This window comes from Porites lutea, chromosome 4, assembly GCF_958299795.1.
Source record: "Porites lutea chromosome 4, jaPorLute2.1, whole genome shotgun sequence".
Classification (NCBI taxonomy): domain Eukaryota; kingdom Metazoa; phylum Cnidaria; class Anthozoa; order Scleractinia; family Poritidae; genus Porites; species Porites lutea.
Window position 1 is genome coordinate 20,489,246 of NC_133204.1, and position 12,055 is coordinate 20,501,300.

The following is a 12,055-nucleotide window of genomic DNA, read 5'->3' on the forward strand; positions in this document are numbered from 1 at the left end:
GACCTGCTTTCCTCTTTTAGAGTACTTCATCCCTTATCCCTTTTCCCCACAAATATTCTGGTTCAGTTGTTTGCTTCCATAGAAAGGGTTATGGGTTGGGAACTTTAAAGAACATTTGCAGACAAGAAACTTGAACTGCAGGTTGAAAGGGTCACGCTTTACAGACATATACATCCTACTGAATAGTGTAAACAACAGTTCAGGACTACATGGTGAAATAACAACAAACAGTGGGTGGACCAGGATCATTCTGGGAGCCTCAACATCCAGTGCTTCGTGCAACTTAAAATGTGCGATCACCACTTATCCATGCTATTTTCTAGGTCACTTGTTTCCGACTTAACGGTGCATTCTCCTCATATGTGCAAGGAAAGCACTGGTGAATTGTCTGTACTTGAAGTAGGTCTCCACAGATCAAGAAGGGAATTCAGGCAGTATATTTTTGTTCAGACATTCATTTTTTGCCAGATGATTAGCAATGTGTTTGGCATACCTATATATACTATTAAAAAACTGTTTGATTTCTAGAAGAGTGTTTACTGGATGCCAATGCAAAAACCATGAAGCAAAGCTCAGCACCTATTCCTAAATTATGTTCACAGTGCAATGTAATATTAGCTGATGGTATGTTCTCGAGTATTCTGCAGTCATGACCGGAAATGTCCTTGACAGCATTGATCGATACACGCAGCTCTTAAGCAGTTGTCTTAAGTAACACGTGACCAATTACACAACAAATTTGACCAGGCACATCTTGTTTATTTCTCCCACCTTTCCACTTGTGAGGGCAAAGAACTTTCCAGCTGGCCGTTGTGTTCATAATGCTGTTATGGAAGTAATGATACTGCAGAATAGTATCAGAGAATTACTCCGATTACTTTGGGATGAACATAATTGTTGTAGTAACAAGTTGGTAGAACTGTTAAAACTTGAGGTTAAATTGTATATACTCACGTGTTACTCAACGATGGCATTGTAACTGTAGTAATGCCAAGGACAGCACATGGTCATTCTCTTACGGCAGCATTGTTTATTTCCCATATTTTCCCGACATTTTTCTGCTATCACGTCTTAGTGAGTAGAGAGAAGTCTTTGATCGGGCTTTTGCAGGTCAGTTTTATTATTCTAAGTGCAGTTATTTGGTTTACTGAATCACTTTCCCTATTGGTGTCTTTCCTTGGCATAAAAACCCTTCTGATGGATGAAATCGTGCCGGAAGGTATTTGCCCCTGGCTGGATGGCTTTGCAAGTATTACTGGAACCACAAGTTTGCTGCTTCACTGCTCAATTTTGGTTTTAACAAGTGTCCTTTTCTTTATCGCCTTGCATCCTCCAGTGAAGGAAAAACGCCTGCATGTCAGAAAGGCTGCATTCAACCCATTGTGGGAGAGCTCAAAAACAAAATCAAGGCTTGAGTGGTGATTGATGAAACATCCTTTAGTGGTCTTTTCAACCATTTTGTGGCACATTTGTTTTCGATTTCTTTGACAAAATTAGTGTCATAACTTACCATTTATATTGTTCCTGATTTATGTTCAAAGTTTATTTCTCAGAATTTCCATTGAGCAAATATGGGCCTTCAAACGAGGATGAGACGAATGAATACTGAATTTGGCATACAGGTCTGGTTGTATGAAATGGCCTAAATAACAATACTAGAAATTTGGCTTGTTTCACGCAGTGAATGACCAGCTTACTAGAGTGAGAAGACCCCCTCAAACACTATTACAGGTTCGCTCAGATCTCGTGGGCTATCTTAAAAGTAATCCTACAATCCTTCCATAGGTGGAAGTGACAGATGCTTTCACTCTGGATTGGTGTCAAATAAGGGGCTATGCCTTTCCCCCCTTCAGTCTAGTAGGTCAATGCCCGTCCCATCAGAAGGAACAGAATTCCGAAATGATGTCTAGTAGCATTTATATGGGAAACTCAGCCAAGGTACCCTCTTTTACTAGAACTCAGTGTAGATTTCCCTTGGTTACTCCCAGTGGGCACAGAGATTCTCAGCAGGGAGGGGTCGCCACACCCTCTTTCCCTCCTCCAACTTTCACTTCAACAGAGCGTGGTTCTGAATTGGTAGCCCATGACCTCAGGTCTGGGAACTATCACCCCAAGGGTGTTGAGTTTAACCTTCCTGAATAAACTAACTTAATTACGCTGAAGGTATCCTTCCATGCCAGCTTTTATGTCCTTGTGAATGAATGCCTTAGAGCCTATGAAGCGTGCATGGCTGCCTTCAGACACTTAGACCCTGGATAACCTAACAAACTTTTCCTGGCTACTATCAGACCTCACAAACCAGTCAGGTCCACAACCTTAGCCACATGTATCAGAAATCTCCTTTCTAATTCAGGCATTGACTCAACCATCTTTAAGGGTCATTCTACTAGGGGTGCTACATCTTCCACTGCCGCTAGAACTGGGCTTTCAGTAGGTGATATTACTTGTGTTATTTTTAGGATGGCTGACTGGCTGACTAGTCTGGTGACAGCACTGGTCACCTCTTCTATTACACGCCCGTTCACAATCCTGATTTTGGCAGAACTATTCTTAGTCTTCGTTAGGCTTTGAACTAGCATTGTTATATTGAGGTGCATTTAAATCAAAAATCTTGTCTTGTTCGATTTGCCTGCTTGGCGCACGCTATGAGATTGTGGCCCAGTTCAAATTAGATGACCTCTGAGAGTTCACGTTCCTGTTTTGCCTTTAGCAGATCTAGAACTCAGTGATAAACTGACAAGTTCGGTATAAAACACTATAAGGCAGAATTAATTCAACGGCATTTGAAAGAAAAAAGAGAGTTTGTACACCTAAACCAGAGTGAAATAGGTTTAAATTTTTAGGACTACAATCCTATCAAAAAAAAATTTAAAACTTGTATGACCTTGAGGGAAATTGAATGTCACCTCACATCAAGAGACTTTTATCCAGTCGACTGTGCCATGTAGCAGATACAACGTGCGCTAAAAATCGTGCCTGTTTTAGATGTAAATAAGAACTGTATTTTTTCTCATTTTTCCTAGTGCTTACCTCAAGTTAGATCCTTCAGTTCATCCTTGCTCTCAGTTTTGTATGTCGAGTCTGTAATTTCACTTTCATTATTTCGACATTTAATACGATAAAAACAGACAATTGAACGTTCCAAAAATATTTGTAGAAAGTACTGTTAAGTATTGAACTTTATCCCATCAGGCCGTGGAAGAACTTTTAGCTGCTGACTTCCCAGACTGTGATGATGAGTCAAGCTCTTCTTCAGAGGATGTCTTGGTAGACTCTTCAGATCAAGACCAGTTTGATAATAATGAAGAAACAGGCTCCTCAGAACCAAGAGTGCATGACATTGGCATTCAGTGTTACTGTCAGCCTGTTACCTTAAGAAGTGTAGCAGTTCAAACTGAGGATTCCAAACCAAAAAAGAACAAAGCTAATGTTACCCCCACCCCTATACAAAATGAGCCCTACATGTATGTCCCACCATGTGTAGATGCTGTACGACGGAAAGTTTTGAAGGATCACACTTATTCTTTGCCAGCATGTCCCAGTTCAGTGTTTCCTACTTATGATGATAACTTTTTTAGAACCATCCCTTTCACTCAATTGCACAAAGAAGACTCAAGGCTTCAAAATGATGATGACAACGTCAATGGTCATGTCAGTGACACAGATGATGAAGTTGATGACGAAGACCTACAATCCCGGACAAAACTACTTGAGAAAGTTTTCCCCGTCATGTCCACTTTCCTACGCAACAAAACTATTTCCAAAACGACGCCTTTGCGGAAAGAAAACCCCTTCCCCCAATTCAACGTTGCTTCCCGCAAACGCCCAGGGATCAGGCTTTCTTCTGAATACACAACAACATTGCTTTCAGGGGAAGGGGGAGAGGGAAGAACCAATACAGCTATGATGCTTAGAAAAATGCTGTCCAAGTATACAATTTTCTCAACAGTTTTGTCCAAGATTGTGTACAGGGTGATTCGCGTTTTCTCGCAAGAATATTAGCAAGGACAAAACAAAAACATGCTAATAAAAAGCACTTTACAGAAGCTGTTTTGAGTACAAAGTTTCACGCCAGACCATCTCCTCAAAGAAAAGCACGACCTCATATACGTTTTTTGCAGCACCCTCTTTAAAACAGTTAGATTTTGCAATAGACGTACAACGCGTGCTAATTGTTACATATTTTCCTGTAGTTCCGGAATGGAGGGCTCAGAAAATGTGAAAAGTAATTTATCTTTTTCAGAAGAGTCTGAACAAGACTTGTATGACGGTTCTCTTCCAAGAAAAGGAGTTCATAGTGTTTATTTAGGGACATAATAGTCACTCCGATATGGAACCGTTTCCCGTCACGTGGAAATTGCTTCTCAAAGCTTATAATTGATTAAACTATGGGTGTTACAGAAACTTTGCTTGTTAAAAGTCGGTTAACTTTTTATGATAATTCCATGGATAGAATAATATTACGATTAACAAAGCATTGAAACAGTTAACACCATTCCGTTTTCAATAGAGAATGACCTTCTGATTCTTATTAAACTTCCCTGTTAATCGTTGTTAGCCGTTGCTAATCTTCGCAGCCCCTCAAAAATGTCCTGTTAATCGTTCCGACTTGCAGATATTGTGGAGAGAAAAAGATTAGAAGTCAACTATGGCAACTATTATCATGCCTTGGTTTACAAATTATCAATTTAGGTCATAATTTTTCCAGTCATATGTAAACCGAAGACAAAACGTGCACTTTTACAGGTCACGCGATAGTACATCTTGTCATGTTATCGCGCGTGACATTTCTAGATTTCATAGTGTGTTTCTTTGGACTGGATATCGCTACAATTTCAAAAGTCAGCATTCAAATGTGAAAAGTAAAAATGCAGCTTTTGTAAATATTTAATCCTCCCTCCATCTAATGCTTTTATTCATTTCAAGTGCTTGCCCACTGACTACTTTGGCGATGGGAAAATTGTTCAAAGTTGTTGGGGCACGCGCTCTGAAAATTCAGCAAAAGTTTTATGTGTTATTTGTTGATCGAATCGTAGTAGGTGAAATTCCCGTTTTCTGCCTAATCTGCTTGACGAAAACGTCCTTTTCGTCCTCGAAAAGCGCAATGTATTCCCGCTGCTCTTCACTCAAAGCGCGCGTAAAAACCATGCATGGAAAATGAATTTCACAAACGTTCTTGACTGACCACTCCAATTAAGTAAGACATACCAATTGATTTTCTTGTCATAAACGCCTCTGTTTTCGCTCATTTTGTATTCATTATCTACTTTTCTTTGAAATGTACTACATTTATAAAGAACAGGCTTATTTGGCTGCGTTAAAGGCTGCAAATCGCCTTTCCCAGTCAAATACAATCCCGGACAAAACTACTTGAGAAAGTTTTCCCCATCATGTCCACTTTCCTACGCAACAAAACTATTTCCAAAACGACGCCTTTGCGGAAAGAAAACCCCTTCCCCCAATTCAATGTTGCTTCCCACAAATGCCCAGGGATCAGGCTTTCTTTTGAATACACAACAACATTGCTTTCAGGGGAAGGGGGAGAGGGAAGAACCGGTACAGCTACGATGTTTAGAAAAATGCTGTCCAAGTATACAATTTTCTCAACAGTTTTGTCCAAGATTGTAGATCCCCACTGGAAATTTCCCCCTAAAGGAAAACACCATGGCGATCATGATGAAGATGATGATGATGATGAAGAATCAGAAGATGAGTTCCCAGAAACCCCCAGCAATGAATAAAAATCTGTAGTGTTTAATTCAAATCTAAATAATTTATTTAATAGATGCCAGGAATGCGGTGATGTTGTCATTGAACAGAAGAGGAAAACTGTTGGAAGCATGTTATCTGTAGAGGTTGTGTGCCAGAGTGGGTGTAAAATGACATGGGAGTCACAACCTGTGGCAAAAAGGAAACCTCTAGGAAATTTATAACTGGCATCATCCATTCTTTTTACAGGTAATAAATTTGCTGCCATAAGTCGTCTGGCATCATGTTTTAACCTACAATTTTTCAGTGAAAGTGTCTTTTATGACACTTTGCGTAAATACCTGTTCCCTGTGGTGAACGGGGCATGGGAAGCAGAGAGTCAACGGCAGGTCGACAGACTGACTTCCAAAGAAGTTGTAAATCTCGATGGTGATGGCAGGTGTGACAGCCCTGGCCACTGTGCCAAATATGGCACCTACACTTTAATGGATGAGGACTCTGCAGATGTGGTTGCATTCAATGTTGTCCAGGTCTCAAAGTCAGCTCATCAAATGCCATGGAGAAAGAGGGCTTTTCTCACTGCCTTCAAGACTTGGAGGAAAAGGGGATCACAATTGACAGGATTGCTACAGACCGCCACGTTTCCATCAGCAGCAGCATGAAGAAGGACTTCCCACACATCAACCACCAGTATGATGTTTGGCATCTCTCCAAGTGGGTGGTCAAGAAACTTACAAACAAAGCCAAACAAAAGGGCTGTGAGGAACTGGCCCCATGGATACAATCCGTTTCCAATCACCTCTGGTGGTGCGCGGCAACCTGCGATGGGAATGTGCAGCTTCTGCGTTAAAAGTGGAAGTCTGTTTTAGATCATGTAGTCAACAAGCAGAAGTAGTTAGGCAACACGCTCTTCCATCAGTGTTGCCACCGACGTATCTCTTCCTCTGAAGCTAAGAAAATTTGTTGGCTTAAGCCAGGCTCACAAGCTCACATAGCTTTACAGGAAGTGGTACTAAATAAATAGTTTGTTAAAGATCTGGCTAAACTAACTGACTTCTGTCACACTGGTAAAATTGAGGTGTACCATTCAATGATGCTGAAGTCAGCCTCCAGATGCGAGCATTATTCTTACCAGGGCATGGTAGCTAGGACCCAGCTAGCGGCTCTAGACAACAATGCTAACACTGGCCATAATCAAGCTGTGAGAAAGTCAGGTGAACGGGCAGGTGAGGCTTGATACAAGCTTTGCTTCCCAAAAGCAAATAAAAGATGGGTTGTCAAACCAATTAATGAGAAGAAATCATATCAGTTCTTGTCAGACCTACTTTCAGAGGTGCTCAGTCCTGTTGAGCAGGGGAATGCAGCCGCACAGTCACTCTATCCACACCTACCAAGTAACATTGCCTGAGAACCAGCACCTACTAAATCAGATGGAATACGCCAACATCGGTCAAGATTTAATAGATGACTTAATAGTGAGCCTTTGACACATTTTCTGGAGGTTTCCTATTTGTAACAGTCAATCACAGTAACACTGAAATTTTTTCCAAACATGACAATAAGAAACTCAAACACCCCCACGTCTTTTTACTCCAATTGCGTGTAAAAAACTGAAACCCACATGACAAGAACAGTTCATCAGTTGTGAGGGTTTTTTGACTGCAAATAATGAGGAATAGACCTTTTTAGCTAGTAAGTTTTGTTTTCCAAATTCATACCATGTTCTTGATGTTCTCAAGAAAATTTGCGTTTTCATAAGCTATGTAGACATGCACATGGATGCATGTGTATAGGACTTTTGAACATAACATGGTCTCAAGTGAGAATACAAAACCTAAAGGCTTAAAAATTTAGCTCACAAAATGTAACTAAATCATTTATAATGCCCTCTTTTTAGTTGTATATTATGCATCATAAGTGGCTTACGGTTTCTCATTTACACTGGCAGCCTGATGTCAGTTTCAAGTCATGTCACTCATCTGCATATTTAAACCCTGTAAAGACGAACTCCCCCTCGGGCCCAGGTGGAGGATAGAAGTTCCTAATACACATGACAGCACATGAAGGAAGCACAACCCTAATTTCCTTGCCCAGGATTCCCCAGCACCATCGGGCCAAATGTCTGTATGCTATGTGCCTGTAAAGTTCGTCTTCAGGCCCATCAAAAGATTCTTTGTATTAGTGCTTATATTGATACCATGCAGTCTGCAGGATCCATCTATTTATACACACTGGATGGAACCCTGAAAGCTGCGTGATGCATGTTGGCTCTTCCTCACATTCACCACTAGTAACTGCTTCATTAAGCTTATTTTTAACCTGCTCTATTTCTTGGCAGCATATGCATGCCTCCGCTCTCCCCATAATCTGGCAATTATCACATGAGTACCTAAATCATAGATGGGAAACAAAAACTGAATTGCTCTTCATTTAACATGAGGTACAGCTTAAGAAGCCGGATAAACACCAGCAATTGAGAGCTGATTTAAGACAACAATGTAAGGTTTTGTAAGATTTAGATGTTACTAACTTTTTTTTTTATATTACATGTAGATAAAATATGTTGAAGCAAAATATTTGTTTGCGTTGAAGAAAACTGTTTATACAAGCTAGTAAACAAAGTGAGGACACTGGCAAATCTAGATAGTTAAACATGTAAAAAAAAATTCTCTCCTGAAATAGGTTAGGCAGAACCACCGGCCGCCTGTTGACTTAAAGAACCTACGTGTAGTGAAGATCAACATTTTTACAAAAATGCAGTTCTTTTTGTTTGCAACCGTGCTAGTGTTAGCTTATATAAAACTAAGCGACGTGCCAAGAAAATTGTTCAAAATCCTTCCCTTCTACTTGAAAAGTCCAGCTGCGGGGGGAGGAGGGAATTTATGCTAGATTTTGAACAGCTTTCATGTCCACAGCACGTAATTCGGAAGACATATTGAAAAATACGAACACTAAGCAATTTGTCGGCCGCTTGATAATGTTTACGTACTCAAGGCTCTCAAAACGAAAAAAAAAAGAAAAAGAAACAATTATGAACACGACATCTGGGCCAAACAACAGTTTATTTCGCAGATTGGTAAAAGAATTACAATGAAGCAAAGAGCACAGCACATACAAGTCGGAATTTTTTAGTCTTGGATTCAACTCTTCGCTGCCTTCCATGGACTCGTTGCCAGAAAGACTTTCAGTGTTGATATCCCTCTCATCCGTGTTGACCTGCGGTTCAAACTGATACGGCTGGATAGAAAACGTTTGAGCTCCTTGTTCTTCATCGGAGAACTCGGATTCTGACCCAGAATTTGACATTACAAGAGTGATAAAGGAAAGAAAAACTCCCAAGGCAGACGAAGCAAAATGTTGTACACAACTGGAAGCCGCGTAAATATCGGATTACGCTTGACGTTCTGACGTCACAAATTAAAATGCTGACCCATTTCTGAGCAGGTGAACAATTTTCCAGAAGGCAGAATGCTATTTGCATTTTTGACTCTGCTCTCGGGTGAAATAACTTTGTTCTAACGAACAATCACTTAACTTAGTAATAAAAAATTGATACAACAAATGTAGGCCAATCATTAAGAAAAAGGTCATTTTTACCCGGGAGTTCCCGTTTAACATTTTTAAGTTTAAAATTTTGTTTTCATAACTGCATCTATTTTGATTCGGACAGAAGTCTCAGCACTGTACCCAAAAAGGATTCACTAAAACATAATTCAGTTCAAAAAAGTACAGGAAACCGTGAACCATGGCAGACTGAACAGAGATTTTTAAAGTCACCTTTACGGAAAAGGGCTTATGTCAGATTGAAATTGAGAATTTCTCAACAACAGGGAACACTTGGTCATGTGGTAAAAATTCACATTTGCTGTTTGCCACAAATGTGACTCTTGGCTCTAATGTAAGGTCATGTAAGGTCAACAGACCTGCATGCGCACATCCGTGCAAACATAGGTGATACCCGTAGTGTCTTTTTGGAATATTGAGCCACTAGCTGCAAATAACTGAGATAAGTTTTAAGTAAACTACGTGCTGTGTAAAGCCTCACGTAGTCAGGCCCCTTTGCATGGACAAAAATGGCCTCGAAAAACGGTTATTTTGCACATGGATTTTCACAAAAGCCTACCTACACAAAAGGTGTCTTCTCAAGACTGGTATTACTCAAAAAAGCTCAAAACAAGCCTAATGGGCATAAACTGTGCAAACCAGGAAGTCATACAGACGGAGCAAGGCCGAGACAGGTATGACCATCTTATAGTGTGGTGTGACAATTCCCTGGCCCAGTTTAAGCAAAACTTTCTATTGTTTATGTGGACTACCTGGTCACAAGAGGAGATGTCCAATGAACAGACTTAAAATTTTTGTTGGAGGGTCACTCGTATAGTGTTTGCAATGGATATTTTGGAAACATTCAAAACGTTTTTAACGTCCAAGAGAAAATTGAAACACCTCAAGACTTAGAAACCATTCTAGTCACTGGCAGTTTATCAAGCATTAAGGTCTATTGGGTAAGTCTCAACATGATAAAGGACCACAAGTCATTTTTAAAGTCAAAATACATCAGTGAAAATGAAGATTTACAGCACGAGAAATTTAAGGTCAAAGAAATCACATGGATTAATTTTGGAATTCGAGAACAGCCTGATGACAGGGGCAATCTGAAAGTTGTACATCATCCTGACTGTGCCTTTGTGCATTTCACTATTGACCCCAAACAGCAACCCAATCTGGTTTTGTAAGCAAAAAAAGGCAAGCAACTCCACTGCGAATAGACCTACTGACCACACTGAGGCAGGAACTAAGAACAATTCGTGAAGATGTAATGCAGCAGAGTTTAAATCTAGCTAGAAAATATTTGAGTGAATGTGCCAAACATTATTATGCTGCCCTATTATGTATTCAAGAGGGGAGCAAGATTGACGGTCGATAATTGTGTCTTACATTCCTCTTTAATGCAGCACCTAAGTGTCCTTTGCATTGCCTTTGTCTTAAAGTAAAACCAAGAGACTAACAACCTGGGTTTTACAAAGTTATCCTAGACAGGCTGTTCCTTTTAATATATAAATGGTAGTCGCTACAGATTTAGGCTATTTAGGTTCTTAGATAGATTATTTTCTGAAGAAGTAAAATACAATATAGCTAGGAGAATTCAGTGGTTCAGCTTATTCCTCATATATAATCTGCACACCAAATAAAACATTATGTAAAAATAACCATATAAAGAAAAACTAAAGCATTGACTGCACTGGCATTTTAACTCCAGTTAGAGTGATAATGCAGGTATGTCTTCAAAAAAGATCATAGATAGTGATGCAAAGGATACAGAATTCAGACTCCAATACACTAACATGTAATCTAAGTAATCTAATTTTAGATTTTTTTTTGTTATTTGTTTCTTACGTTTTGAAACCGCTTCGTTATATTGCTTCATTTTATTGCTTTGCTAGACAATGCTTCTCATCGCTATACCGTTTTGTAACATATCGACTACATTACATTGTTTTACATCGATTAATAACAGTCTTATTATGAACAATGAAGCACGTTAACAAATATCTGTCTAATGCGGGGATCAAAGAATTCACTTTTGTATACCGTCCTGTGAGCAACACGAATTCAAGTACTTAACCTGGTTCTGCTCTCACAGGCTATTTTTACCTCAAGAGTATAGTGCCCCCAATTAGATTATGTAGCTAAAGTATCTGACACCTAATATAGTTTATTATTATTACTATCATAGTGTATTACAAAACTATCTGGTAGTAAACTGCCTACTCGAATCTTTAGTTGATAAAACATTCTACTTCTGGTATCTGATATTGTTTCTTTTCTATGAAAACAATATATATCACCACAACATTAAAAAATAGTCGCAGCCCAGTGCAGCTTGAATATCACTAATTAAAGCAGCCCTCTCAATTTGTCCTGTCCTTGGATCTCATTACTGCAACCCACTCAATTAGTCACGTTTGACAATCAACACTCTGAGAAAAGCCAACCCTTATTACAAGAAGTGTTCCAAATGGCTTGGAGTTTTGAGATTTTCCGAGGTTAAAGACGATAAAGTTGCTTCAATTATTGACGGTGTCCAGTGTACCAGCAAATACAAAACAACAAAGTCAAAGTAAAAAGTGGCTTAACTGTTTTATATGCAAAATCATTTCCCTCAACCCCATTCTAATAAAGAACAAACAAGGCATAACCATCCAGAAGCTCGGAATTGGGAGAGTCATAGTAAACTCTGGATGTATTTGGAAGTACCAGAAGGATGGAAGATCAGTAATGAAGAAATTGCTGTCTAAAAGTAACAGAACTGTCTAATTAGCAAAAACCATCTTTGCAAGTGTAG

The 12,055-nt window shown here is 39.5% G+C and overlaps 1 pseudogene; it reads left to right on the forward strand.

Annotated features, from left to right (window-relative positions):
* The first annotated feature begins 6,367 nt into the window (after positions 1-6,367).
* Positions 6,368-7,117, forward strand: LOC140932873 (uncharacterized; annotated as a pseudogene).
* Positions 7,118-12,055: the final 4,938 nt, after the last annotated feature.